Source organism: Eumetopias jubatus, unplaced genomic scaffold (genome assembly GCF_037043125.1).
Source record: "Eumetopias jubatus isolate StellerSeaLion01/CBP00866 unplaced genomic scaffold, mEumJub1_p1.0 scaffold_11, whole genome shotgun sequence".
Taxonomy (NCBI): domain Eukaryota; kingdom Metazoa; phylum Chordata; class Mammalia; order Carnivora; family Otariidae; genus Eumetopias; species Eumetopias jubatus.
This window is the reverse complement of record NW_028274817.1, coordinates 5299097-5324684: the sequence shown is the minus strand read 5'-3', so window position 1 is coordinate 5324684 and position 25588 is coordinate 5299097.

The following is a 25588-nucleotide window of genomic DNA, read 5'->3' as shown; positions in this document are numbered from 1 at the left end:
TGCTATGGACATTCTTGCATGTTTTATTTAGTGATTGTATATATACATTTTTGTTGAATATTTACCTAATAAAAGAATTTCTAGGTCATGGGATTCTTTAGATTTTTAATGTTTCCAAAATTGGTAACATTGAATAAATCTCCTATCTAAAAAAAAAAAAAAAAAAAAAAAAAAACTGATGGAAGAAGCTTACTGAAGTGTGGGCATGCATGATCTACCATTAAAGATTTTATAACAACATTGAGGGTAAATTTACCCATTGATCCAAAGTACTTCAAGATTGTAAATTAGCTGAAAGAAATATGCCTTACAGGGCTTATATTGAAAATTCAAACTAATTCACTCACTCCAAATGTCTTAAAGATCACTTTTTATTGTCCAAGTGTATTATGAGGAACCACATATTAAAAACATTGACAGACACGTTGATGGACATCAACTTGATATTCCCATACTAAAATTACAAGAAGACTGAATTTAGTATTTGTTTTCTTAATTTTACCCAAGACTTGAATGGACCATATCCATATCATTTCTTCTTCATCTATTTTTTAATAATGTTCGATGAGCCTGTTTAACTGTATGAAAGGGAAGAAAACACTGAAGAAAATCTGTTTAAGTCTTTTTACTGAAACTACTTTTTCCACATCACTTAAAATGTCCAATCTGATTAAAAAACAGAAAGGTTCTCAAAACTGTGAAGCTGCAAGGATTTGATGGGAATTAACTCAATAGCATTTTTAGTAAGATAAACATTGCATCTGGGAAATAAAAGTCTCCTGATGTTCAAAATGTGATTAGCAAGGCCTGTATCCTGAAGGAGCACTTCTGGTCTAAGCAAGAAAGGATCATGCAGCTCAGGCAGCTTCACCAGTTATTTATGGTTTTATCATTTTCAGTAAACCACTCATACTGCTTCCTAGAATCCCATACCCTCAGAGCATGAAGGTCCCTGAGAGACTGTCTCTAATCCACCTCTCTCCTCCATTCTTATTTTATAGATGAGAAAACTGAAACCCAGAGAGAGAAAGGAATTTGCCCAAGCTCAGCCAGTATATTTTTAGCAAACCTGCATTGGCAAACCTATGGCTAGACCGCAGTTTTCTTTGCCTACCACACTCTCTTATATCTACCTCCATTTATGAATATGAGTTACTCTTTTTTACTAAGGTGAACAATAGTATACACAATATTCCAGACATGATACAATGTCTGTGCATAATGAAATGTTCCTTCTCATATCAGAAAAGACCTCATACAATCTTAAAGTACTCATCACACATGCACGTTGTTAAGGCAACCTAGCAAACATTTATTCACTTATGCATTCATTCACTCAGCAAATACATTGAACATCAGTTATATGTAAGACATTATACTTAGAACTTGGAAGAAAGAAATAATCACCCAGTATATCTAACCTTGAAGAGTTTACAGATTAGTTGGGGCTACCATAAAAAAAAAAAGTAGCAAACCAATGAGATGAATTTATAATAAAAATATGTTAGCTGTAATGGGGGTCACGGTCTAAGGAAGTGGGGACTAAATCTGTCTCGCAAGGAAAGGAACAGAGGGTTCCACTGAGGAACTAATGTTTAACCTGAATACTGAAGAATGAGTAAGAAAGAAGCTTGCCAAGGGACAAGGACAATAGAAAAGAGGGAATGGAAAGCACATTCCTGACAGAGGTGACATCATATAAATCTCAGCACATGTGAGATCATAATGTATGAAACTGGCAGAATAGACATCATTCAGAATGCCTGGAGGAGAGGGTCCACGTGAGGAAGTAACTAGAAAAGTAGGTGGGAAGATCCCAATGGGCTTTACAAGTCATATGGGCAGTTTGGATTCCATTCCATAGGTAATGCAGAACCCCTGGAGCATTTTAAGAGGTGGACAGGACCCAATTTTCATTTTAAGGAGATCACTTTAGCTGTAGTATAGAGATACAGTCACAGGCTAAAAAATACAAACAAACTGGAGGCAGAGACCAGTTGAGGAGAGCCAACTGAGATACCATAGTGACTTGATACAATATAAATAAAGTACTTATTAAAAGTAGGCAACACATACAATGAAGACAGTTTTCTCTACTCTGAAAGTAATGACAGCTTAGCTCTAAAACACTATGTGGAATATTTTCATATCTCCTTTGAAAAAAACCTTGTAAAAATATTTCTTAATCTCATCTTTGCTGTCCTTTACTGAAAACATACCTAATAGCATGAGACCACTACTCATTCCCTATTCCCACCTCCACTGGAGAATCTTCCAAAAGCTGATGGGGAAAATACTCAGAATGATGGCCCACTATTGAACTTGATCTCCTGTCCCATGTTTCTTTATAAAAATGCAGGGGTGGCTTCTATAGTGCAAAGAGCATAAGATTTGGAATTCAGTTGCCAAGGTTCAAGTCCCTGATTCACTAGTTGCTTATTTTATGACTTTGACTAGCAAAGCTCTCTGAGGCACTGAATATATAAAATGGAATTACTGCATATTCCTACTTAAGTGATGAGATTACTGGGGGGATCAAATGAAACAAAAATGTTGTGTGAAATTACTCTGAAAACTGTAACATGCTACTTACTTTTTATTTGCTAGATATCTATCACAGATTACAGCCCTGAACATGAAAAATTGACAGTAATTCTTACTCTCCGCCATAGACATAAATCACAAATACAATCAACAAAAATCTGAAGAGCCTCTAGATTCTTCTAGATTCCATATATCCATATCTAGATTCTTCTAGATTCCACATATTCCAATATCACCATATGACTTGACTCAAAACCTAAAAGCAAATTCCTGCTAGATTCTCAGTGCTATCTCATTTCACCAGAAACCCCAGCAGCAGAGATTGGAATGGTGGCATTCATTTGACTTGACATTATAACTCACAAATTATTACAAGGAAACTGTTTCCTTTTCTTAAAAGCAATGTTCTCCTCCTCATGTGTCTATAGGCTTAGCATGTCAAGCTGGGGAGCATATGAAGTCATGAGCCCATGCCATCTCATGCTTTATGGTCGCCAACATCAGAAGCTGCTCCAACACACCTGGAATCTATGCCAGTTACACACATTCTGAAATGAAGTGGCAGTACCTCTAGATACATTGCCTACATCTCCATCACAGTCAACCATGACCAGTCTGCATCTGCACATGGTGGAGATAAGGATTGGAGACAGTAACACTGAAGCAGCACCACTCAGGTAACAACTGTGGCTTAAGGGTAAGGGGCAGTTGGAGCAACCCACTGGCCGTTGTGCTGGTCAAATTCCAAGCTATCCAATAAAGGATTCGTCTATACAGAGTGGATTTTACACAAGTTTTGCAAATTTTGCCTCAATAAACCCAGTATTCTCTGGTGAGAAACACTCCCTTTGATTATTTCCAGGACATGTGAAATGACAAGAAATTGCTTGGCATATAGTACAGGGTCAATAAATATGTATTTGTGGTTGACGGACGTCCAGGAGTAGTCATAGTCTCTATAGGGCTCAACTAGAACAGCCAGTAGTATTAATACAAACCATCCTTCAGAGGTTCTTTTAGAAACTGCCTCTAAAATGCTGAATGATGGTTGTAGCAGACAGCTTTGGTTTGCTGTCCAGCATCCATTTCCTTACCTTCATGGTAACAGTATCCTAACTTTCTCTACCAGATGATTTGTACAGGATTAACCTTACTCTCAACCTCTGCAGGTAAATTCTGAATGGCTTAAGCCAATTAGCACTTTTCAAACATTTGAGTACATATTATCACTGGGAATGGCAAGACACATTCATTCTCTCTCCTGAACAAGGAAGCATGTCCCTAGGGAGTTGCTCACAATCATCTGTGACCTCAAAAATAACTGGCCTTAAGAAATAAACTAGGTCCTTGGTGATCTTGTTTGGTCACTAAATCAGACTGCCTAAAATTCACAGTTTTCTCTGAATTTTTCAGTTACCTGAGTGTACAAAGTCCCTTTGTTAACCAATTTTGAGTCAGGTTATATGTGATTTGCAGCCCCAAACACTCCCATTTACACCTTGGCAATTATGAAATGAAATTGAAACTGGTACTCAAGCTAAGATTTATTTTCTGAGTAACACAACTGAAAAAAAAAAAAAGATTTTACTTAAATACTTGTAAATCCCACTAAATAAATACCACCAGGAGGAACTAAAGTCCTTTTTCTACCCTCTGGTGAGTTATTCCTTCAACTATTGCTTAGTAATAGATCTTGAATCCTTTCCAACATGCAATTCTAGGAGCCTGAGAGAGATTCCATTGCTTATAATGCAATGACCCGAGTATACTTCCTTCACATCACTTCCTTAAAAGATTCCTCTACGTATGTTAACAACACTGTGAAAGTTCTTAAGTTACAGATCTATGGAGGGCGATTACCAGACACCCAAGGCTATTCCTAGAGGCATGACTCTGGGCTATTTGCAGTTAGTCGGAAGAAGAATTGGGGATTATTGCCAAGTTCCCTGGATATCTGATTTAAGCAGATTCCATAAGCAGAATCTCTTAAGAAGCACAATCAGAGTCTCCTACATAACAAGAATAAATCAGGCCCCTGCATTTTTGTAACAAAAAAATACTTTTCCCATGGCAACTTTTGTTTACTAAAGCATATGGTTCCATTTCCAGAATTTTACACAGAATATCTAAACTCTAGGAACCCAGTCTTGATTTGACTACTAACTTGTTCTTGACAAAATCTTAGCTAAATGATACTGGTACAAGAATTGACAGAGTGATAGAATTTCGTAGATTTCATAGGTTCAAAATCAAGTCTAAATAAAAAATGAAGTGGTTGATAAAGCAGCATAATCCAATAAGAAAAAATGAGGGGCGCTAGTCAATTAATTTTGAGATAATTCTTTACATGGCAAATGAGTCATGATAGATCCTTAAATATACACCAAAATAACTTCTAGATGAACCAAAAGAACAAATGTAAAAAACAAAACTTAAAAATGAATATATAGATGAATAATTAATCTCTCAGTATATTTAAAACTTTTTAAATATAAAAGAAATGGAAAAATTTGCAAAGGAAAGGACAAATTTGATTACCTAAAAATTTAACAATTTAACATTCCAAAAAAGTTTTAAGGAAAATAACAAGTTGGTAAAAAAATTTTCAAAAAAGGTAATACCTTAATATATTTAATAGACAAAATGCTCTTAATAAAATAAAACATACTCATGCTCTAATAGAAAGACAGGCACAAAATGGAGGGAAATTCACACAATAAAAATAAATGACCTCAAAGTACAATTATCAGAATGGTTAAAATAAAAAGAATAGTGACAATATCAAATACTGGTGAGGATGCAGAGATAGTGAATCATTCATACATTGATGGTGGGAATGTAAAATGTTACAGTCACTCCAGAAACTGTTGACAGGGTCTCACAAAACTAAACATGAGCTAATGAGTCATTTGACTCAGCAATTGCACTCTTGGGCATTTACTCCAGAGAAATAAATATTCATGTCCACATAAAAATGTGTACAAAATTGTTTATAGCAACATAATTTCTAAGTCAAAACCTGAAAAAAACCAAAATATTCTTCAATAGATGACTGGTTAAACAAACTATGGTACCTCTGCCCCATGGAATACTACTCAGCAATAAAAAGGAACAAACTATTGATTCATGAAAAAACCTATATGGATCTTAGAGGGGTTCTGCTAACTGAAAGACGCCAATCTTAAACGGTTACAAGCTATATGATTCCATTTACATAACATTCTAAAATTAACAAAACTATAGAAATAGAGAACAGATTAGTGGTTGCTAGTTGTTAGGAATGGGAGTAGATGGACAGGTATGGCTATAAATGGCTAAAAATTAATGTGTCCATCAATTCAGACCAAGTGGCTAGCTGGTGGGGACATCTGGATTTGGACCTAGGAGACAGAAGGTCTGCATAAGCCTTGAATTTGAGCCACAGGCTCAAACTCCATTTTATCAGAAAGGCTCTGAAGCAGTCTCTTGATTTTCTATTTGTCATTGCTCCCTCAGTGTATGGTGTCCTTGGATAGTCCATGGGAAAGATGAAAGACTAGCAAGGCAGGATTTGGGTATTTTGGGTCCCATGTGAATCCTAACAAATATAGTCCCAAATTCTATTTTGCACCTCCACCATACCTTAAAAAAAATCAGATATGTTCAAAAATTTATGTACAAGGTTGTTTACTTCAGTATTAATCATGAGAATTAAAAATTAGAAAAACTAAATGTTATGAAGATAGATAATTTAAATAAGTGAGATATAATGGAGTCATTATAAATAATATTTTTAAAGGACAGTTAATGAAACTGTCAAATCTTCAAAAAATATATATAAATATAAAATTCAGGATGCAAGAAAATCAAGATAAAGTAAAATATCTATTTTTAGTTATTCTTAGGTTAAAATTGTGAAAGTAAATCTACATGCAAGTTGTAGTATCTAGTAGCACACATCTATATTATAATTGTCAAATTATAATATATTTTTATAATATTTCAAAATGGCCCTAAAATAATTGGCATTGTCCTCAAAAAATAGACAGATGCTCTACTTTTTAATAATCACTTTTCCAATTATATTTATTTATTAAATCTTTTATTAATTTGATCTAGACATAGGTGTTAGACTTTAACCACAGCAATCTAGTTTTTCAGAGTAAAAGTTATTGGTGTTATTAATTTTAACTAGTTATGGAAATGAAATTAATGCTTCTATAGAAACTGTGTAGCTCTATAGCTGGCCTGAAATCTCTCCTCTTCTGAAGCTAAAGAAAACTACATCAAAGCTATATTAAAGATTTTGCCTAACGATTTAATTTCTAAATCTTCAAGATATTTTCCAGATTGATTTAAGCATTAGTTTTTCTACCAGCAATTTATATTTGCAGGAAGCCTTATCTTGTTATACATTCTTATATTCTTAAAAGGTTAATACTAAGCCTAATTCAGCTTTTTAGAATGATCAGTTTCAACATTATGAACATCGACTCTGTCATACTGATGCACTCAGGTATTAGTGAGCAGTGTATGGCTGTTCATTCTTACCACAAATGGCCTCTAAATGATGTCTGTTTAGAGGTGTCTGCCTCTTTCCTCAATCTTTGTAATCATACTATAAGGACAGCTTTGTGCCCTCTCCATTTCTACTCTTACACTGAGGTAGTCTTAGGATTTGATGTCTGTAAAGGTATCTCCTATCAAGGCTGCCCATGCCTAGGGTGACAACATAAATTATTGCCCAAACCAGGATACTTTTAAGAGTGAAAAAGAGTGCTATTAATAATTATTCAGTAGCAACATGAATAAATGAGGACTATCCCAGGCACACTGGCATGTATGGTCACCCCACTTATGCCTCAAGTAGCCATCAAAGGGAAGCTCAAAGTCATAGGGTTTAACAGATTACCCCTATGCAAAGTTAGTTTCAGTGCTCATTTATCTTTCTGGGTTCTCATTTTAATTCCCTTTCTCTCCTCTAAGGATTTTGCTTAATTTTTTAGTGAGTTCAGTGATGCAACATAAAATATATATACATATATATATATATATATTTTAAAAGATTTTGTTTATTTGAGAGACAGAGAAAGAGAGAGCCTGCATGAGTGGGGAGTGGAGGGGCAGAGGGAGAAGCAGACTCCCTGATGAGCAGGGAGCCCGATGTGAGGCTTGATCCCAGGACCCTGAGAACATGACCTGAGCCAAAAGCAGATGCTTAACCGACTGAGTTACCCAGGTGCCCCCATAAAAAATATTTTTAAAAAATATTTTATCTTGTGGGTGCCTGGGCTCAGTCGGTTAAGTGTCCGACTCTTGATCTCAACTCAGTTCTTGATCTCAGGATTGTAAGTTCAAGCCCCACACTGGGCTCTCCACTAGGCATGGAGCCTACTTAAAAAAAATTGAAAAAGCTATTTTACCTAGTATTTGTAGTCGTTTTGCCATAGGAGGACAGTGAGGATATTATGTCTCCCATTCAGCTATAAATAGAAATCCTGAATGCCATTTTTTTAGTGTGTATAAACCCACATACAATACAGAGAAATGCAATTAGAAAATTAAAACATCTAGAAAAAAACATAAAATGTTAAGAGTCACAATTTATAGGAAGCAGGAATATGGGTGACCTGTGGTTTTTTTCTTCAAAAAATTCTCTAATCCCAAATATTCTACAGTGAATTGTGTTACTTTTATATAAAAGAAAAAAAAAGCTGAGATAAATGATATTTGAGGCAATTGATATAAGAAGCTAGTGCTCTGTAGGTTCAGTAAGGTCTATTTTTATATAATCACAAAGCTCTATACCTCAACTGTAGTATTTTACTTCCCTTTAAAAGCACTTTGATTATATTATTCACAATCACTTTGCCCTCATTTTTTAAAAAGATTTTATTTATTTATTTATTTATTTATTTATTTATTTATTTATTTATTTGAAAGAGAGAGAGAGACAGCGAGAGAGGGAACACAAGCAGGGGGAGTGGGAGAGGGAGAAGCAGACTTCCCGCTGAGCAGTGAGCCCGATGCGGGGCTCGATCCCAGGACCCTGAGATGAACTGAGCTGAAGGCAGACGCTTAACACCTGAGCCACCCAGGCGCCCCTGCTCTCATTTTTTTTTTTTTTTATCAAAGACCATTATATAAGAAACAATCATTTGAAGAACATCTCAGAATGTCCTGTAAGACTATGATGGAAGATACTACCCAAAGTGGTGTTCAATGCCTTTATATATAAACATTCATGTGAGCATCTTTTCATGTGTCTGTTGGCCACCTGTATGTCTTCTTTGAAAAAAATGTCTATTCATGTCTCCTGCCCACTTTTTAACTGGATTATTTGTTTTTTGGGTGTTGAGTTTTATAAGTTCTTTATATATTTTGGATACTAACTCTTTATCTGATATGTCATTTGCAAATATCTTCTATCCTGTAGGTTGCCTTTTATTCTTGTTGATTGTTTTCTTCTCTGTGCAGAAGCTCCTTATTTTGATGCCGTCCCAATAGTTTATTTTTGCTTTTGTGTCCCTTGTCTTAGGCAACATATCTAGTAAGAAGTTTCTACTGCCAATGCATTTTCCCCAGTTTAATTATTGTTAGTTAAGGAGAAAATGTGCCATGTTCCACACTCTGTCTTTCTAGAAGTCAATATTTTTGGTCCTTAAACTATTTATTTAAAGATTTTATTTATTTATTCATGAGAGACAGAGAGACAGAGAGAGAGAGGCAGAGGGAGAAGCAGGCTCCCTGTGGAGCAGGGAGCCTGATGTGCGACTCGATCCCAGGACTCTGGGATCATGACCTGAGTCTAAGGCAGATGCTTAACTGACTAAGCCACCCAAGTGCCCCTGGTCCTTAAACTCTTAACACAATTTACTCTACTGAATCTTTCCATGTGCCTGGAATTGATTATTGTAGTTTTTTAGCATCATGGAAGCTAATACTTCAGTACCAATGGGGGTTCTCAGGGTCCTTCAGAGGAAAACTAGGAATGGTTGTAGATGCAGCCATCTTTTTGGTTGGTTAGTTTTGCACCAGATCTCTGAAGATTCAGAGGAGCTCTAAAGAGAAGAAACTTCTCTTGCCCTTCCCCAGCCAATTTGAGCACTACAGCTCAAACTGGGGAATTCACACAAACACACTCTTCTAATTTTAGTGGGTTCTAAATTTCTCTCTTTCATGGTTCTAAAATTCTCTCTTTTAGCACACCTGGGTGGCTTAGTCCATTAAGTGTCCTGCTCTTGGTTTTGGCTGAAGTCATAATCTCAGTGTCGTGAGATCGAGTTCCATGTTGGGCTCCGTACTCAGTGGGGAGTCTGCTTGAAATTCTCTCTCTTCCTCTCCCTCTGCCCCTACCCCTGCTGGTGCACGTGACTTCTCTCTCTCTCTCTCTCAAATAAACAAACAAATAAATAAATAAAATTTTTAAAATTCTCTCTTTCATCCATAATTGCAGAAATCCATTGAATAGAAACAAAGGTCCAGGGAGTTACATGAAAGTGTTTCTGCAGTAAGGTCTGATTATAAAAGTGATAGCACTGGGGTGCCTGGGCACCTCAGTCAGGTAAGACTTTGACTCTTGATTTTTGGCTCAGGTTGTGATCTCAGGGTTGTGGGATCAAGCCCCACATTGAGCTCCTCACTCAGTGAAGAGTCTGCTGGAAATTCTCTCTCTCCTTCTTTTACTGCCCCTCCCCCTTCAAATAAATAAATAAATCTTTTTTAAAAAAAGTGCTAGTACCTTAATTTAGGTTATGGCTCAGTGTGTATTATTTTCTCTTTATACAACTTCAGACATACAAACAACAGCATTTGAAACTCACACCTGAGAATCAAATGATGCAACAATTTCTGACTAATGATATAACTTTGGCTTCGGGGCTAAGACAGTTTAGGCTACTATTATCTGCTAGGGAAACTCAAGATACAAAATTGGCCCTGGTATTTCATAAACAAAATACACATCTTGTTTCTCTGTGTCTTCTCTCACTTACCTTCATTTTACACTTGTATTTGTAAGTTGAAGTAAAAATATACTGGTCTAAATTATCCCTGATAACAAGTTTAATTAGAATTATTGATGCAAGTTGAGGCAAATAACTAACTCTGTTACAAATAAATTACTTAAAGTTGTAATTATAGCATTATCTTAAAAACAATCACACCATACCTTGATACTCAAATAAATACATATATCAACTGCTTTAACTTACTCTCCACTGTGATATGATTTGTTTTACATTACTGAAATTATTATCCTAGTATTTTCTGTTTATGGAATAATAATAGTATAAAAGCTTTTACTGTAGTTCTCTTTAACCATGGAGAATATTTTAGTTTAATCTTTCAGAAAGAAAATGAACCAATGACCTAAAGAGATATGTGCAGAAATGAGGCTAATCTAATACTTAGACCTGTCTCTTTTTGTTACCATCCCTCAAAATTATTCCTACTGTAAGAAGAGGCAAAGTGCATTTCATCTCCTCCAGGCCTGAATAGCTTCAATTTGTTCATTATTTTCTTTTTAAATATGGGTTTATTGACCCATTGATATATTGTATTAGAATCCTAACATTTCAATGTTCTTTGTACTGTACTAATTAAAAGGTTTTTTTTTTTTATAAAATCTTCATTCTTCAGAATTTTATTTTCAACAGGAATTAGATTTTCCTTTGGGGGAAAACTGGATATTTTCTGTCAATACATTATACATTTTCTCTTTTCCAACCATAATACAAAAGAAAGGGTGACCTTTGCAAAATGTCCTTTGACCACCTCTTGTTCACACAGTTAATATCAGTCATTAACATGGTATTTTGGTGGTTAATTTAGTAATAATATATTGTGAGGTTATAATACACAAGGAAGTAAAATGTATGATAACAGTAATACAAAAGCTAAAGTAGGGAAATGAAAGTTTACTTAAGAAGTGGTTTGTTATTTGAAGATAGAATTTGATTCAAATCGTACACGGCAAATCCTCGAGTAAACACTTTAAAAATAGACATATAGCTAACAAGCCAATAAGGGAAAAACCAATACTCAATCTAAAACAAAACAGAAAAAAAAGCAGAAAGGGGAGCAAAAATGTTGATGGGACACATAGAAAACAAACAGAAAGCATATTAATCATCACATTAAATTTAAATGGCATAACACTTTAAATAAAATGCATTAGGGGTGCCTGGGTGGCTCAGTCAGTTAAGCATCTGCCTTCAGCTCAGGTCATGATCTTCAGGTCTTGGGATCGATGGAGCCCCACATCGGCTTCCTGCTCAGCAGGGAGTCTGCTTCTCTCTTTCTCTCTCTCTCTCTCTCTCTCTCTCTCCCCCTCTCCCCCTCCACACTGCTCATTCCCTCTCTCTCAAATTAACAAAATTTTAAAAAAATAAATTAAAATGCATTCTGATATTTGAAATAAAAGCAAAATCTGATTATATGCTATTGATAAAACAACACTTGATTAAATAAAAGATATAGATTAGAAGTAGAATGAAGGGAAAAATATAGCACGCTAACACTAGTCAAAGGAAAGTTGGGGAAAACTAAATAATATCAGATAAAGTATATTTCAGAGCAAGGAATATTATCAAGGATAAAAAGAGTTATTTAATAATATAAAGGGGTCAATTTTATTTTTTTTTCAGTTTTTCAGTTTAACTGTACATATTTAAAGTGTATGATCTGATAACTTTTGAAAAGTGAATACATCACAAAAAACTCACCACATTCAAGAACATGGATTTATCTATCTCCCCAAAAGTTTTCCTGTGACCCTTTTGTAGTCCCTTCCTTACATCCCTCCCCACACCCCATGTAACCACCGATATGCTGTCTGCAGGGGCAATTTTAAAAACAGGATATAATAACCCTAAATGTTTATACACTGATTAAAATACCTTTAAAATAAATGAAGTAAAAACTTTGAGAACTAAAGGGAGAAACAGACCACAATTACAGTTGGAGATTATAAGATCCCTCTATTAACAACTAAGTGAATAAGGTGATAGCAAATCAGTAATTATAAAAAAAATATAAAAAAACAAGTTACCAACCTAATTAACTTTTTTGGCAATTATATGATGCTCCATTTTTTTTAAAAAGGGAAGAAATCATATTAAGTATGTTCTCTGACCAAAACAAAATTAAATTAGAACACAATAACAGAAAGAAATCAAGTAAATCAGCAAATACATATAAATTAAACAATACACCACTAAAGAAGCCATGGTCCAAATAAGAAATCACAAAGTAAATCAGAAATTATTTTGAACTAAAGGAAAAAGAAAACAAAATAAGCCAAAACTTGTGGTAATCAGCTAAAATAGTGCTTATATGAAAATGTAGAGCAGTAAAGCCATCATTAGAAAAGAAGAAAGTTTTAAAATCAATGATTTAATCTTCCACATTGGGAAATTTAGAAAAAGATCAAATTAAACAGAAAAAAATAGGAGTATGGACACTTTGGATGGCAGGTTCATCTAACTGGCTTAATTGACATTTAGAGAAGAGCCAACACAACAACAGCAGAATTCACATTCTTCTCAAGTGCACAAGAGACATTCATCAACCTAGACCACATTCTGGGCCATAAAACAAGGTTAAATAGATTTAAATGAATTCAAGTCACACATAGTATGTTCTCTGACCACAGTGGAATTAAATTGCAAATCAATAAAATAAAGATACCTGGAAAACCTTCCAAATATTTGGAAGATGAATAAAAAACTTCTAAATAATCTCTGGGACAAAGAAGTCAGATGAAAAATTTAAAAATACCTGGAAGTGAATGAAAATGAAAACAATGTCCATCAAAATTTGTGGCATTTTGCTAAAGCAATATGTTAGGGAAATTCATAGTTCAAAATTCATATAGTAGAAATAAAAGGTTTTAAACCAAGGACCTCAAATTCCACATTAAGCCACTAAAAATATGCTTTAAACTAATACAATGTTATATGTCAGTTATAGCTCAATAAAACTGGGGGTTAGGCAAACTAGGGTGAAAAAAAGGAATAAATTAAAAGCAAAGAAAGCAGAAGAAAGGAGATAATAATTGTAATTGTGGATATAAATGCAAAACAGAAAAGACTACAGGAAAACAAAACAAAAGAATGAAACGAAAGGCTAGTGTTTTGAGAAAATTAATACAATCAACAAACCTCTAGCCAGACTTATCAGGAAAAGAGAGGAAAGATACAAATTACCATACATCAGGAGTGAGAAAGGTAACATAAGTACAGATTCCACAAATATTAAAAACATAAGGAATATTAAAAATAACTTTATGACAAGAAATCTGACAACTTAAGTGAAATTATCAAATTCCTTGAAAGATTCAAATTAGGAAAAATCACTGAAGAAGAAATAGATAATCTAGAATAGCTCTATATCTATTGGATAAACTGAATTAGTATTAAAAAATCTTTTCATAATGAAAACTCCAGGTCCAGATGACTATATTGGTGAATTTTAACAAACATTTAAGAAAAAAAACATACCAATTCTACCTAAAATTCTACATAAAGTCTTTCAAAACACTGCAAAGAACAGTTCCAAACTCATTATAGAAGGCCTGCATTACCTTGATACCAAAACCAGATAAAGATATTTCAAGAAAAAATTTCAGCTAAATATACCTCATAAACTTACACGCCAAAAAGCTAAGTAAAATTTGAAGAAATAGAGTCCAGCCATATATAAGAGAATCAAATATCATGACCAAAGGGAGTTTATTTTAGAAATGCAAAACTGATTTAACATTTTAAAATCAATGTAATTCACCTACTAACAAACCCAAAAAGAAAAACTACATTATCATCTTAGACATAGACCATACATTTGAAAAAAAAAAAAAAATTTACATCCTTTCCAGTTAAAAATTCTCAGCAAATGGAAAATAGAAGGAAACTTCCTAATCTGATAAAAGAGATCTATGAAAAATCTACAACTAATATGTTACATAGTGGTGAAAGACTGAATGCGTTCTTGTTAATTTCTAGGATATGACAAGGGTGTCTGTTCTCACCATCACTATTCATCATCAAACTGGTGGTACCAGCTAGTACAATAATACAAGAAAAAAAATAAAAGGAATTTTGACTGAAACATACAACAAAAAGTCAAAACAACTGAAAAATTGAAATAAAAAATACCATTTGCTGTATAATCAAAAACATGACATCCTTTAGGATAAATCTAATAAAAACTGTGCAAGACCTATACAATAAAAATGGCAAAATTTGCTCAGATAAACTAAAGATCTAAATAAATGGAGTGATATGATTATGGGTGAGAAAACTCCATGTTGTTAAGCTGTCATTTACTCTCATATCAATTTATAAGTTCAATGTAAACTCAGTCACAATTATAAAAGGTACTTTTGGACAAATTAATAAACTTGTTCTAATATTCACATGGAAATGCAAAGGAACTCTAGTTACCAAAATAACTTTGAAAAAGAAATAAAGTTTAAGAACTTATAGTGCTTGGGCGCCTGGGTGGCCCAGTTGGTTAAGCCACTGCCTTCGGCTCAGGTCATGATCCTGGAGTCCTGGGATCGAGTCCCGCATCAGGCTCCCTGCTCAGCGGGGAGTCTGCTTCTCCCTCTGACCCTCCCCCCTCTCATGTGCTCTCTCTCTCTCATTCTTTCTCTCAAATAAATAAATAAAATCTTTAAAAAAAAAAAGAACTTATAGTGCTTAATTTCCAGACTTATTTTAAAGTTGTGTAATCTACACAGTGTTTTACTGGTGTAAAGATGTACTAATATTCCAATAGACCAGAAGAGAGAACCCTAAAATAGATGACACATTTTATAGCCAACAAATTTTCAAAGGCACAAATACAATTCAGTAGAGGAAAAATAGTCTATTTTGTAAATGGTGCTGAAACAAGTGAATATCCATAAACAATAAAGAAATAATTTAAACCCATATTTCACATCTCATATAAAATTTAACTCAAAATGGATCACAGACCTATGTGTAAAACCTAGAATTATAAAATTTCCAGAAGAAACAGGAAAAAATAAGTTTGACCTTAGGTTAGACATATATTTCTTAGCTATGATATCAAAAACACAACTCAAAAACAATGATCAATTGAATGTCTTCAATACTAAAAACTTGTTTTCTTCAAATGGTATTGTTAAGAGAATTCAAAGGCAACAAATTGGGGGAAAAACACTTGGAAAGTACACATCTAATAAAGGACGTGTTTTTTTATATATATGAAGAACCCCCAAAACTTAGCAATAAAAAAACCAAACAACCCAATAAAAAGGGAGGTAAAGCATTTGAAAAGATGTCAGCAAAAAGATATGGGGATAAGAAGTAAGCATATGAGAAGATGTTCAACAACATTAGTCTAAGAAATGGAAGTTAAAACCACAGTGATATACTGATAAACATTTATTACAATGGCTAAAATTAAAAAGACTAACCATACCAATTTGGCATGGATGTAGAGGAACTAAAATTCTCATATACAGCTGGTAGGAATATAAAAAGCTACAAGCAGGAGGGAGGAAGATAGCATCAGAGTAAGAGTGTCCTAGGCTTGCTTAATCTCTTGAACACAACTAGATAACTATCAAATCATCCTAAACACCCCAGAAATCAACATAAATACTGCCTGAACAAATTCCGCAACTAAAGGGAGAGAAGAGACCACATCAAAGAAGGTAGGAACTGCAGAGACATGGTTTAGGGGAGAAATGGCCTGTGGGTGCTGTGGAGGGGAGAGAGCCATGGTCAAGGAGAAGGCCGAGAGAGAGAGAGAGAGAGAGAGAGAGAGAGAGAGAGAGAGAGAGAAACAGAGAGAGAGAGAAACAGAGAGAGAGGGAGGAGCATACAGGGGAATGCACAAGGAAAATGTTTCCCCAAAGCCATTGGCTTAGAAATTGAGAGAAGCTGAATATTGTGACTTCTTGCAACCAGTGGGGCTTAAAGCCTGGAGTTTTAAAGGTCAGCAGGCATGGCTGGGATAGAGCCCAGAGGGCACTGCACTGCTCCTAAAGAGAAGGCAGGCAAACAACCCAGCGGCAGACAGCAAGGTAATAGCCATCTGAAGAGTGTGTGGGGCACAGAGTGAGGAGATTATTCTCTCTTCTTGGAGCATGTCCCTGAGAGGCAATGTTCATGGAGACACCTCTCAGGGAACAAAAGAGCTGGCCAGTGCCATTTCCCTTACCTACTCCTGAGCATAAACACAGAGGCACCTGCAGGAAGCAGCACAGCACCAACACTGGCTGCCTAACATGCATACACCAAGCCCTACCTCTTGCACTCTAGTGTGACTGCCCTTCTCAGTCACACTTGCCTCAGTCCCAGTGCAGTGGGCCCCTCTCCCAGAAGACCAGCAGAACCCCCTGCACACACCACATCTTCCAACCAGACTTCTGCAGGGCCTCAGTTCTGGTGGAGGTTGTGTCAGGGCTCATTTCACAAGCAGCCCAGAGCATACCTAGCTAAAACTTGCCACATTCAGGCCACCAACCAAACACTGCCCACAGCAGGCAAGGGGAGTCTCTGCAGACTAATGGCCTGAAAGAAAAACTATATACCAACAAATGAGACAAGCTGGAAGAAATGGATAAATTCCTAGAAACATATAAATTACTAAAACTGAAACAGGAAGAAATAGAAAACTTGAACAGACCAATCACCAGCAATGAAATTGAATCAGTAATCAAAAAACCCCCAACAAACAAAAGTCCAGGGCCAGATGGCTTCCCAGGTGAATTCTACCAAACATTTAAAGAATAGTTAATACCTATTCTCTGCAAACTATTCCAAAGAATAGAAGAGTAAGGAAAACTTCCAAATTCATTCTATGAGACCAGCATTACCCTGATACCAAAACCAAATAAAGACGCCACTAAAAAAGAGAGAGCTACAGGCCAATATCCCTGATAAACATAGTTGCAAAAATTCTCAATAAAATACTAGCAAACAAAATTCAACAATATATTTAAAAAATCATTCAAGACGGTCAAGTGGGGTTTATTCCTGGGTTGCAAAGTGGCTCAATATTCACAAACCAATGATAAGTAAATTCAGTAAATTTGCAGGATACAAAATGTACAGAAATATATTGCATGTCTATATACCAATAATGAAGCAGTAGAAAGAGAAATTAAGGAATTAATCTCATTTACAATTGCACCAAAAACAATAAGATACCTAGGAATAAACCTAACCAAAGGGGTGAAAGACCTATACTCTGAAAACTATAAAATGTTGATAAAAGAAATTAAAGATGACACAAAGAAATGGAAAGACATTCCATATTCATAGATTGGAATAATAAATACTGTTAAAATGACTATACTACCCAAAGCAATCTACACATCTAATGCAATCCCTGTCAAAATACCAGAAGCATTTTTCACAGAGCTAGAACACACAATCCTAAAATTTGTATGGAACTACAAAAGACTCTGAATAGCCAAAGCAACCTTGAAAAAGAAAAGCAAAGCTGGAGGCATCAGAATTCTGGACTTCAAATTATACTAGAAAGCTGTAGTCATCAAGACAGTATGGTACTGGCACAAAAACAGACACATAGATCAAAAGAACAGAGTAGTATGGTACTGGCACAAAAACAGACACATAGATCAAAAGAACAGAGTAGAGAGCCCAGAAATAAACCCACACTTATATGGTCAATTAATCTTCAACAAAGGATGCAAAAACATGCAATGGGAAAAAGACAATCTCTTCAACAAATGGAGCTGGGAAAACTGGACAGCTTCACGCAAAAGAATGAAACTGGATCACTTTCTTACACCATATACAAAAATAAATTCAAAGGGATGGAAGACCTAAATGTGAGACCCGAAACCATAAAAATCCTAGAAGAGAACACAGAACACAGGTAGTAACTTCTCTGACATTGGCAGTAGCAACTTCTTTCTAGATATGTCTCTCGAGGCAAGGGAAACAAAAGCAAAAATAAACTACTGGGAGTATTTCAAAATAAAACCCTTCTGTACAGCAAAGGAAACAATCAATAAAACTAAAAGGCAACCCACAGAATGGGAGGAGATATTTGCAAATGACATATCAGATAAAGAGTTAGTATCTAAAATCTATAAATAACTTATACAATTCAACACCCCAAAAATGAATAATCCAAATTAAAAATGGGCAGATGACATGAATAGACATTTCTCCAAAGAAGAAATATAGATGGCCAACAGACACACTTAAAGATACTCAACATTACTGATCATCAGGGAAATGCAAATCAAAACTACAGAGATTTAGGGTGCCTGGGTGGCTCAGTTGGTTAAGCGACTGCCTTCGGCTCAGGTCATGATCCTGGAGTCCCGCAATCAAGTCCCGTATCAGGCTTCCTGCTCAGCAGGGAGTCTGCTTCTCCCTCTGACCCTCCCCACTCTCATGTGCTTTCTCTCTCTCTCTCTCTCTCTCATTCTCGCTCTCTCAAATGAATAAATAAATAAAATCTTAAAAAAAAATACAGAGATTTCACCTCGCATGTGTCAGAATGGCTAAAATCAACAACACAAGACACAACATGTGTTGGTGAGGATGTGGAGAAAAGGGGAACCTTATTCCACTGTTGGAGGGAATGCACACTGGGGCATCCACTCTGGAAAACAGTACGGAGTTTCCTCAAAAAGTTAAAAATAGAACTACCCTACCATCCAGGAATTGCACTATGAAGTATTTACTCAAACACAAAAATACTAATTCAAAGAGATACATGCACCCCGATGTTTGTATTTATAGCAGCATTATCTGCAAATCCAAATTATGGAAACAGCCCAAGTGTCCATCACAAACTGATATATACTATATATATCACAGAATATTACTCAGCCATAAAAAAGAATTAAATCTTGCCATTTGCAATGACACGAATGGAGTTAGAGAGTATTATGCTAATTGAAATAAGTCAGAGAAGGACAAATGCCATATGATTTCACTCATATGTGGACTTTAAGAAGCAAAACAAATGAGCAAAGCGGGGAAAAGAGAGAGAGAGGCAAACCAAGAAACAGACTCTTTTAACTATAGAGAACAAATTGATGGTTACCAGAATGAAGGTGGGTAGGGGGATGAGTGAAATAGGTAGTGGGGATGAAGGAGTGCTCTTGTGATGAGCACGGGGTGTTATATGGAAGTGTTGAATCACTAAATTGTACACCTCAAACTAATATTACACTGTATGTTAACTAATTAAAAACTTGATAAAAATTTACAATGTAAATAATAAATTTTATTATGTTCAATTAGCCAGCATATAGTACATCATTAGTTTTTGATAAATAATAAATTTTTTAAGGGTACAAATACCTGGAAAATAGTATGATAGTTTCTTAAAATTTAAACATACATCTACCATATGATCGAGTCAATCCACTCCCTGAATATCCAAGGCAATCTTGAGAAAGCACAAAACTGGAGGCATCGCAGTTTCTGATTCCAAACTATAGTACAAAGCGATGTAATCAAAACAGTGTGAGCAATATTTCTTTGTATATAAATACCACAATTTATCCATTTACTAATTGATTGGCATTTAAATTATTTCCATATTTTGGATATTATGAATTAGGCTTCTGTGAGCATACTTGTACAAGTTGTTATGTGAAAATGTTTTAATTTCTCTTGGATAGATATCTAAGAATAGATTTCCTGTCATATAATGAATGTGTGTTGAAGTTTTTAATAAAATGCCAAACTGTTCCTCAAAGTGTCTGTACTGTCCTACGTTCCTACCAGAAACATGGGCGGGATCCTGTTTGTGCATATCAGCACCAGAATTTGGTGTTTTTAATCTTGTTTATTTTGTCCATACTATTTGGCATGTAGTGGTATTCCACAATGTCATTAATTTGTATTTCCCTATGGACTAATCTTGAGTGTCTTTGCAAGTGCTTATTTGCCATTTGTGTATCTTCTTTTTTAAAGTGTCCAGTTAAGTGTTTTGTCCAGCATTTTATTGGGCTATTTGACTTATTAGTGAATTGTAAACTTTATGTATTCAGGGGGTGTGGGAGAGGGAGAAGCAGGCTTCCCGCCGTGCAGGGAGCCCGATGTGGGGCCCGATCCCAGGACCCCGGGATCACGACCCAAGCCGAAGGCAGACACTCAATGACTGAGCCACCCAGGAGCCCCTAAAACACTGTGTTTTAAAGAGCAAAAGTTTACTTTGGTTAAAGTCCAATTTATCAAATTTTTCTTTTATTGTTTATATTTTGGGGGCCTTAGTTAAGAATTATTTTATCATTCAAAATCACATTTTACTTTTACGTTTCTTCTAGGGAATTTATGGTTTTAGCTCTTACATCTAAGTCTATTTTCTCTTTTATATAATTTTTTGTTATGGTATGAGGGGATGATTGTGATTATATTGATTTTCTATTTGTCTTTGTCTTTCAGGAGTTTGACTATGCTGTATCTAGGTGTGGTTCTCTGTGAATACACTATATGAGGTTCACTGAACTTCTTGCATCTTTAAGTTGATGGGTTTTTAAAAAATAAATTTCGGAACTTTGGGCTATTATTTCTTCAAATACCTTTATGTCCTTGTTTTCTTTTCCTTTGGGGACTCCCATACACATAGGTGGCATGCTTTGCATGTCTCATAGAACTCTGCTGTTCTGTTTATTTTTCCTTCAGCTTTTAAAGATGGGGTAATTTTCTTATCTATTTTTGAGTTTCCATCTTCATTCTGCCATCTAAAATCTGCTGTTGAACCCAAGTAGTGAATCTTCCATTTAAGTTTTCATATTTTTATTTTTTTTAAGTAGTCTCCATGCCCAGTGTGGAGCCAATGCAGGGCTTGAACTCATGACCCTAAGATCAAGACCTCAGCTGAGATCAAGAGTTGGATGCTTAACCAAATGAGCCATCTGGGCACCCCAATGTTATTATACTTTTAAAATCTAGAATTCCCATTTGGTTTTTATTTTTACAGTTTTTATTCTTCTTTTGTGAGTCCCAATTTTTACTCATTGTTAGCACATTACTCTTTTGATATTTAAATATGTTTTCCATCAATTCTTTGAGCATATTTATAATAGCTGTTTGAGTCTACTGCTAAATTCAACATCTAAGTGCATTTTTTTATATTGACTGTTTTTCTCCTGAGTATGGGTCACACTTCTCCTTTTGTTTGCACGTTGAATAAGTTTTGGTTGAAAACAGATATTTTATATCATATATTATAGCATTTCTGGCTTCTATTATCTTTTTTCTAAATGAAAAAAATTATTTGTGTTTTTGTTTTTGTTTTAACAACTTGCCTGGACTACTGTAAAGTCTGTTTCCTGCACCTGTGCAGCCCCTGATGTCTCAGTTTTGTTTTTTCTTTTTTTTAATTCTTATTTATATTTTTTAGTCTGGATTCATAGGGACTGCACCTGTGCCTGCATAGGGTAGTCATCAGCCTTTGATTTGGAAAGTCTGTGTTCAGATATGTTGAGCCCATTCGCTCTCCACTCTTTTGCAGACTGAGCTGTGTCATTTCAGAAATGCATTCAAAGTTGCATCCAGTTCTCAAGTTTCCTTTGGCTTACATTTAAAAACAATTTTTTTTCTGGGTCTCCCCAGGGCATACGTGATTTAGCAGTCAGCCAGGGTTGTGTGAAAGCTGATTTCAGCCCTTCTATGGCTCTATAATTTCCAGGATCACCCTCTTAATTTTTTTCTTGTCTGCTATTCACCCTGAATCATTTTAACATGGCTGAGCTACCGAGGCCATTTCCTCTATGCTCTGACATGAATCTCTCACTTTAACCCAGGAAAGCCTTCAATTTTCCACATCTCTCCCCTGCCCCCTCAAAGCAATTTGAGTTCATCACCACTGGCTGCAAAGGTGCTCTTTGTGCTATGTCTCAAATCACTAAACTACAGCTTTGACAGCTGAGTGGAGGGTGTATAGATGGGAATGACCCAAGACAAGAAGTCCGTAGATTCACAATCGCTTTGATGTCATTTTCTCCCACTGTTGTTAAGAGTTTTGAAGAATAAATGCTTCTCAATGTGTGTTTGTCTTTCTTCAATTTCCCATGTCTCAAAATGTCTGGAAAATTTCTTATTTTAAGTTTTATGCATGTTTTCTGCAGAAAGGAATCATTCTACCTCCTCATGTTGTTACTACCACAAGTCCCACTTCCTGTGGTAGATTTTGAATTATAAACTCTAAAAAATATTAGTTAAGTATTTTTTTTCTTGAGTGAACTCCAGTAGTATTATATTTTTCTTTTAGAATCCTTGTTCATCTAGGTTTTTAAAATTATTGGCATGAAGTTGTTTACAAATATCTTTTTTCAAGTGACCATATTTATTAATTTTTAAAAGCTTCATTGAAGTATTATTTGCAAAAACTAAGGAGTGGGTGTTTAAATGCACAATGTGGCGGAGCAAGACGGTGGAGGAGTAGGAGACCTATATTTCATCCAGTGTCATGAATTCAGCTGGATAGGGATCAAACCATTCTGAACACCTACGAACTCAACAGGAGATTGAAGAAAATATAGCAACAACTCTCTGAACAGAAAAGTGACCACTTTCTGGAAGGTAGGACGTGCGGAGAAGTGAATCTGAGGCGATATTCAGGAGGATAGATGGCGGGGGAGGGGTCCTCCGTCGGCCACTTCTGGCAAGTGCTAGAGCCGCGGAGCACAAAATCAGAACTTTTAGAAGCCGGCTCCGCTGAGGGACGTCGCTCCAGTGGCTAAGCAGGGGGTGGAACCCTCGCGGGACAGTGTGGTCTCAGGACCCTCGGGGTCACAGAAAGACCGGGGGTGCCTGAGTGCAGCAGAGCTCCCAGGGATCGGAGCGGGGAAGCCGGCTGCAGAGACGGAGCCGAGGCGCGGGCTCTCAGCTCGGGGTGGCCATAACCTGTGATCAGTGACAGTCGGGCCACTGCTCCTCCAGCAGGGACCCAACAAGCCGCAGATCCGGAGAGACTCCCCTTCCTCCCCCGGGAGGAGCGGCGCGGGAGCGCACCGCAGGGATCTGCTGGGTTTGGAGACTCCACACGGGGTCGGGTGCCAGAGATAGCAACGCTCGGTCACAGGCCGGGTGAGCACGGAGTGCGGCCAGAGACCGGGGACACGGGAGTGACTGCTTTTCTCTGGGGGCGCACTGAGGAGCGGGGCCCGGAGTTCTCGGCACCTCCGGGGCAGAGATTGGGAGGCCGCCATTTTCACTGTCGTCCTCCAAAGCTGTACCGAGAGCTTGCAGGGAACAAAAGCTCCTGAGAGCAAATCTGAGCAGATTACTTAGCCCTGACCAGGCAAGGGCGGGGCAATTCCGCCTCCGGCAAAGACATTTGGGAACCACGGCAACAGGCCCCTCCCCCAGAAGATCAGCAAGAACAGCCAGCCAAGACCAAGTTGACCGATCAAGGAGAACGGGAGAACTCCAGCGCTAGGGGAATACTGGACATAGAATTCATGGCTTTTTTACCATGATTCATTAGTCTTTCAAAGTTAATTTTTTAACTGTTTTTTTTTTTTTTTGGTATTTTTCTTTTTCCCTTTTTCAACCAACATCTTATCAATCTTTTTCTAAAAAAATTTTTTATTTTTCATTTTTAGAGTCATATTCTATCCCTTCATAGAAGTTACCCTTATTTTGGGCATATATATATATAAGTTGTTCTCTCTTTAAAATTTTGAGATGCAGTTTCTTCTAACATATTAAAGTATACCCTAAATCTCTAGTGTATGGCTTTGTTCCAATCTCCTGCCTGATCACATTCTCTCCCCCTTTTTTTCCTCTCTTTTCTCTTTTTTATCCTCTTCTTTATTTTTTCAAAAACCTTATCAATTCCTTTTTAAAAATTTTTTATAATTTTCATCTTTACAGTCATATTCCATCCCTTCATCATATCAACCCTTATTTTGTACATATGTAAGTCTTCCTTTCTTTAAAATTTGAGGGGGCACTTTCTTCTAACAGACCAAAATACACCTAAAAGCTAGTGTGTGGCACTGATCTATACACCAGCCTAATCATAATTGATCATATTCTGTTTTTTGTTTTGTTTTGTTTTTGTTTGTTTTTATCTTTTTCTTTCTTTTTCTCTTTCTTTTTTCTTTCTTTCCCTTTCTTTTCCCCTGGTTTCAGATCTTTTCTGATTTGTTTAGGGTATATTTTCTGGGGACGTTGTTAACCTGTTAGCATTTTGTTCTCTCATTCATCTATTCTCCTCTGGACAAAATGACAAAACGAAAAAAATCACCTCAACAAAAAGAACAAGAGGCACTACCATCTGCCAGGGACCTACTCAATACGGACATTAGTGCGATGTCAGACCTAGAGTTCAGAATCATGATTTTAAAGATACTAGCTGGGCTTGAGAAAAGCATGGAAGTTATTAGAGAAATCCTTTCTGGAGAAATAAAAACTAAAATCTAACCAAGTCGAAATCAAAAAGGCTATTAATGAGCTGCAATAAAAAACGGGGGCACGAACTGCTAGGATAAATGAGGCAGAAGAGAGAATCAGCGATACAGAAGACCAAATGATGGAAAATAAAGAAGCTGAGAAAAAGAGAGATCAACAATGGAACAAGGATCACGAGGGCAGAATTCGAGAGATAAGCCATACGATAAGCCAAAACAACATTAGAATATTTGGGATCCCAGAAGAAGAAGAAAGAGAGAGAGGGGCAGAAGGTATATTGGAGCAAATAATAGCAGAGAACTTCCCTAATGTGGGGAAGGAAACAGGCATCAAAATCCAGGAGGCACAGAGAACCCCTCTCAAAATCAATAAAAATAGGTCAACACCCCGACATCTAATAGTAAAACTTACGACTCTCAGAGACAAAGAGAAAATCCTGAAAGCAGCTCGGGAGAAGAGATATGTAACCTATAATGGTAGAAACATTAGATTGGCAACAGACCTATCCACAGAGACCTGGCAGACCAGAAAGGACTGACATGATATATTCAGAGCACTAAATGAGAAAAATATGTAGCCAAGAATACTATATCCAGCTAGGCTGTCATTGAAAGTAGAAGGAGAGATAAAAAGCTTCCAGGGCAAACAAAAACTAAAGGAATTTGCAAACATGA